We start from the raw sequence: 5,968 nt of genomic DNA, 5'->3' as shown, positions 1-5,968 counted from the left end.
AAATACAATTGTAAGTCCCTTCTGTAGAAGTTTTCCAATACTCAGCAAATTATTCTTTAGCTTTGGCACATAAAACACTCCAGTGATGATTTGATCAACCTTATTTTCTCGCAGCCTTATGTTGCCTTTCCCATATACTGCCATGCTTGAGTTATTTCCAAGCTTTACTGAGTCTTTGAAGCTCGCATCCAAATCTGAGAAACATTCCTTCTTCCCGCACATATGATTACTGCAACCCGAGTCAAGATACCACAAATCTTCCATGTTCTTCTTTTTATCATCTACATAAGCCATCAGCAATATCTCTTCCTCAGCCTCTACAAAATTTGCTCATTTCTCCTTGCTTGGGCATTCATATTGAAAATGCCCTGCCTAATCCCTAGTTTATGGCAATGGTAACATTCCACTGTGGATTTGTCAAAGCTCCTACCTCTCCCTCGACCTCTTCCTCTAAAACTTCCATGTCCACAACCTCTTCCTCCAGAGGACTCATCATACGTTACCTTCAATGCTTGTTCTTCTGTGACATGATCATTCATACGTTGCTCATGTGACTATTCAATGGAGCAAACAACATAATCAAACTTAGAAATCATTGACCTCAAAATCTTTTCAATGACTAACACATCTCCCAATTTTTCACCATGAAGCCTCATTTTGTTAACTATGGTGAGAGTCCTGGCAAAGTATTCATTCACGGATTCTTCTGCCTTCATGTGAAGAATCTCAAACTCTTTACGAAGAGCTTGTAGATGTGCTCGCTTGACCCGTGTGGTGCCTTGATACTTCTGTTTCAAAGAATCCCAGATATTCTTTGATGTGTCTTTGTTCAGAATTGTCTCTAGGATTGAACGGTCAATTGCTTGAAACAGATAGTTCTTGGCTTTCAGATCCTTCAGCTTCTGATCTTCAATGGCTTTCCTCTGTCCTTCTGTGAGATCTGCTTCTCCTGCTGCTGCAGGGATCCCATTCTCCACCAGACCCCAATATTCCTTTGATTGCAAGAAGTTTTCCATAAACATAGACCAGTGATCGTAGTGCCCATCAAACTTAGGAATCGCTGGCTGCACATAGCTGTTTTCTGACGTCATATTCACACCTAGAAGACTGCTTCTTCTTCTGATTTCAAATCAGGTTCCTTGGAAGGAAGCTCTGATACCAATTGTTGTAAAACTGATAAGGCACAACACAAGTTAAACGTGCACAGTTGCAATCTCTTCGCAAAGAGTTTAAGATGCTTCACATGAAGGATGGAGAATCGGTGAATGAGTCTTTTGGAAGAACTCTCATCATAGCCAACAAGATGAGAAAGAATGGAGAGAGAATGGAAGACGTGATAATCATTGAAAAGATCTTGCGATCCATGACTCCGAAATATGATTATGTTGTGTGCTCCATTGAGGAGTCGAATGATTTGGATTCTTTGTCCATTGATGAACTTCAAAGCAGCCTTTTGGTGCATGAACAACGGATAAGCCGACATACTGTGGATGAACAAGCATTGCAAGTCACTCACGGAAGAGGTGGAGGTCACAATGCTTACCGTGGAAGAGGTAGAGGAAGGGGTAGGTTTGGTTACGATAAATCTACCATAGAATGTTACAACTGTCATGAGCTTGGGCACTTTCAGTGGGAGTGCCCCAAGAAGGAAAAAGATTCTAGGGCAAACTTTGCAGAGACAAGTGAAGAGATGCTGCTGATGGCATATGTGGAAGTCGACAAGTCTGATAGAGATCATATTTGTTCCTGGATTCGGTTTGCAGCAACCATATCTGCTGCAAAAGGGAAATATTTTCTGATTTGGACAGCAACTTTAGGGAATCCATGAAGCTGGGGAATGATTCAAGTCTCACTATGCTAGGGAAGGGTAATATTCGAATGGAGGTAAATGGGATTGTGCAAATAATCACTGGAGTTTTCTATGTTCCAGAGTTAAAGAATAACCTACTGAGCATTGGCTAGCTACAAGAAAAGGGCCTTGTTGTGCTCATGCAACAAGGAAAATGCAAGATCTTTCATCATGAGAAAGGCCTAATCATGGAGACTGAGATGTCATGCAATCGAATGTTCACTATACTCACATGATGTTCACCAAAGGAGCAAAGGTGTTTTTCGTTTATGACTACTGACCAATCTTAACTGTGGCATTGTCGATACGGACATCTCAGTTGGAATGGTCTCAAAGTTTTCCAAGAAAAAAAGATGGTTAAGGGGCTGCCTCAATTCAAAGCTCCAGAAAATGTATGTGAAAACTGCTTGGTAGGAAGACAAGCTCAAGACCTATTTTCAAAAGAAAGCACATGGAGGGCTTCTGCGACTCTTCAATTGGTCCATGCAGACATATATGGACCAATAAATCCCATCTCATCCAGCAAGAAAAGGTATTTCATCACCTTCATCGATGATTTTAGTAGAAAAACTTGGGTATATTTTTTGATTGAAAAGTCAGAAGCATTCGTTTCCTTCCAGAACTATAAAGCTGTTAGACCAAGTTCTACTCTGCCTACGGTTTCAAGAGTTTGTGATCAAGTCAACTTGTTATCCACCAAGAGTTAGTTTTGGTTAAGACTCTTTTAAATATTTCATTCCGTGTAAATCTAAGTGTGCTGTTTCTGTTGTATTGTTTGAATTTCAAATAGCCTTGTAAATAGGGATTTCAGTTCCCTGATGTAATCTTGAATGAAGTATAAATACATGCAGCCCTTACTGATTGGGTAATGCAATTGAGATCACACATCCTTCTCTAAGTGTTTCATGGTATCAAAGCCCTAGCGGTCTAACGACACAGATCCAAATTTTTTCTCTTTGCTTCCATGGCCGACTCTAGCAACAGTGACTCCCCCCAAACTATCAACACCACTCTCCCAAATTCCACCATGAACCCCTTCGCTTCCTTCACCTCAATTGTAAACATTAAGCTGGATCGTACCAATTATCCTTTGTGGTTGGCTCAGATCTTACCTATTCTCAGGAGTCGGGACCAGATGGGTTATGTTGATGGAACCATTGTTTATCCTTCCCAGCAGCTTTCTGGAAGTACAACTACCAATCCTGCTTACACAACCTGGGTGCAGTACTATCAAATGATACTCAGCTGGCCAGCAAGAGGACCTCTCGTGCTACCTGGGAGGCTCTTGAGCAACGTTATGCTTCTACGTCCCAGAATCGCATCTTGTTTATGCGGAATGAACTTATACAAACCAAAAAAGGTGATTTGTCGATTGCTGATTATCTTGATAAAATGAATGCTATTTCTGATAACCTTGCCCTAGCTGGCAAACCTGTGGGTGATGATGAACTTGTCCAGATTATCTTGAACAATCTTGGACCTGCTTATGAGATGACAGTGAACGCTGCTCAGGCACGTGATACTCCCATCACGTACCCTACGCTTGAGGCGCTCTTACTGACTACAGAAAGGAGGATAACTGAGCAAGCTGCTCCCCTTGTGGAGGCTACTTCTGTTAATGCTTCTGTCACTGCCAGAGGTCGTGGTGGACGATTTCGTGGCAACGGACAAAGAACAGTTCCAGCTGGACGTGGCGGTGCTGCTGGACGTGGTGGTGTCAATCCTCGCCCCAATCCTTATAATAACAATGTGAGACCTAATTATGCAAACAATGGTGAAAGGTTTAATGGTGCAGGTGAAAGGATTACATGCCAGATTTGTGGGAAACAAGGGCATCCTGCCCTAGATTGCTACCAGCGAATGAATACTGCGTATGAAGGAAGGGTCCCAGCCAGGAAACTCACTGCCATGGCCACCTCTCCTATTACTCTTAATCGACAAACCAATGGGCAGTGGTTACTTGCTACTGGTGCCAATGCACATGTCACTCCAGATCTTCAGAATTTGGTTAATCCAAAAGAGTATAACGGTAATGAGAATGTTGGTGGAGTAGGTAATGACTCTGGAATTTCTATTTCTCATCTTGGTTCAAATACATTACGTACTAAATCTTGCTCATTTGAATTAAAAGATATCTTAAGATGTCCCACTGCCTCCACACATATTATTTATGCCCATAGATTTACCTTAGACAATCAGTGTTATATACTTATTTCCCCTCATTTTTTCCTTGTAAAGGACCTCAAGACCCGCAAGACGCTTTTCCACGGGAGATGTGAGAATGGCTTATATCCATTTTCAGCTGGCGGTGGACAGTTTAACTACCCTATTTCAGTGTGTGTAGGCATTCGAGTCTCGGCTCAAAAATGGCATTCACGTCTTGGTCATCCTACCTCGTCTATTGTCAAGTTTTTAATTTCCAATAAGAAAGTACTAGTTCTTGGTGCTTCCAATGTAACGTTTTGTCAGTCATGTCCCTTAGGAAAGAGTACTAAATTACCTTTCAGTATTTCCAAGTCTGTCTCTCAATTCCCTTTACAATTGTTGCATTCTGATGTTTGGTGTTCTCCAATAAATTCAGTTGATGGTTTTCGTTATTATGTGTTATTCGTGGATGATTATTCTAGATATTCTTGGGTTTTTCCAATGAAAAGAAAATCTGAAGTTTTTGAAATTTTTGTGAGATTTAAAGCACAGGTCGAAAATATGTTCAATACTTCCATCAAAACCCTTCAATGTGATGAAGGTGGGGAATATAAAAGTCATGTTTTTCAAAATTATCTTGCATCTCACGGCATTTCACAACGATTTTCGTGTCCAAAACATCCTGAACAAAATGGTATTGCCCAACGAAAACATCGTCACATTGTTGAGTCTAGTATTGTCATGCTTTCTCATGCCCATATTCCAAATAAATATTGGGTGAATGCTTGTTTAACAGCTACTTATTTAATTAATAGATTGCCAAGTCGTGCATTGTCCCATAAATCGCCGTATGAAAAATTGTTTGCCAAAGTTCCCAAATGTGAAACTCTCAAAGTGTTTGGCTATCTTTGTTTTCCTTGGTTAGTCCCTTATACACAACATAAACTCCAACCAAAGTCAAAATCATGTGTGTTTTTAGGTTACTCACTGAATCATCAAGGGTATAAATGCTTAGACTTGTCCACAAGACGAATCTATTTGTCTCGCCATGTCCTATTCGATGAGGACACTTTTCCATTCAAGGAACTCACATCTTCCCTGGACAGCATTGGAACCACAGGTAGTAATACTTCCCCTGACTTGTTATTTACTTTTCCTCTTTTATCTCCATCACCCCAGGCCAACCCATTATCTCCTAGCCCGCCTTTACAGTCCCTTCATCAACCAAACACCATAGCATCTGATATTCCTAATCCTACTAACCTGCCCTCCACTCCTGCCTTACTTGATCCTCTAGCCACGGCAAACCCAATGCCTTTACAAATCTCTAGGCCTACCATTTCATCTTCACATGAGCAACAGGCAGTACCAGTTCCTGAACTAAACCAATCTGTGCCAACTGATACTCATGGTGATCTGTCTTCCAATCAACAGTCAATCCAACCTCAAAGAATGACTACTCGTTCCCAATCTGGCATTCACAAACGTAATCCTAAATATGCATTGCATGTTAATATTGATCATTCTCTCGTTGAACCAACCTGTTATAGTTAGGCCTTCAAGCAACATGAGTGGAGGAATGCCATGGTTCAAGAGTTCAACGCACTACAGCGTTGTGGTACCTGGAAACGTGTTCCGTATCATCCACAAATGAATTTGTTGCCTAACAAGTGGGTTTTCAAGCTTAAACAGCGTGCGGATGGCTCAATAGAAAGGTATAAGGCGAGGCTTGTTGCCAATGGATTTCATCAGAAGCCTGGCATTGATTATACAGAATCCTTTAGTCCTGTGGTGAAGCACAGCACCATACGACTTGTTCTTAGTCTTGCGGTTTCCAAACAGTGTCCTATTAGACAATTGGATGTACAGAATGCATTTTTGCATGGATTTTTGAACGAGGATGTGTATATGAGACAACCTGCTGGTTTTGTTGATGAGCAATATCCTAATTATGTTTGCAAACTGCAATGGAGT

The sequence above is a fragment of the Prunus dulcis genome, chromosome 4, assembly GCF_902201215.1.
Source record: "Prunus dulcis chromosome 4, ALMONDv2, whole genome shotgun sequence".
Lineage (NCBI taxonomy): Eukaryota > Viridiplantae > Streptophyta > Magnoliopsida > Rosales > Rosaceae > Prunus > Prunus dulcis.
The sequence above is the reverse complement of the archived record's forward strand: the minus strand, read 5'-3'. Positions refer to the sequence as shown.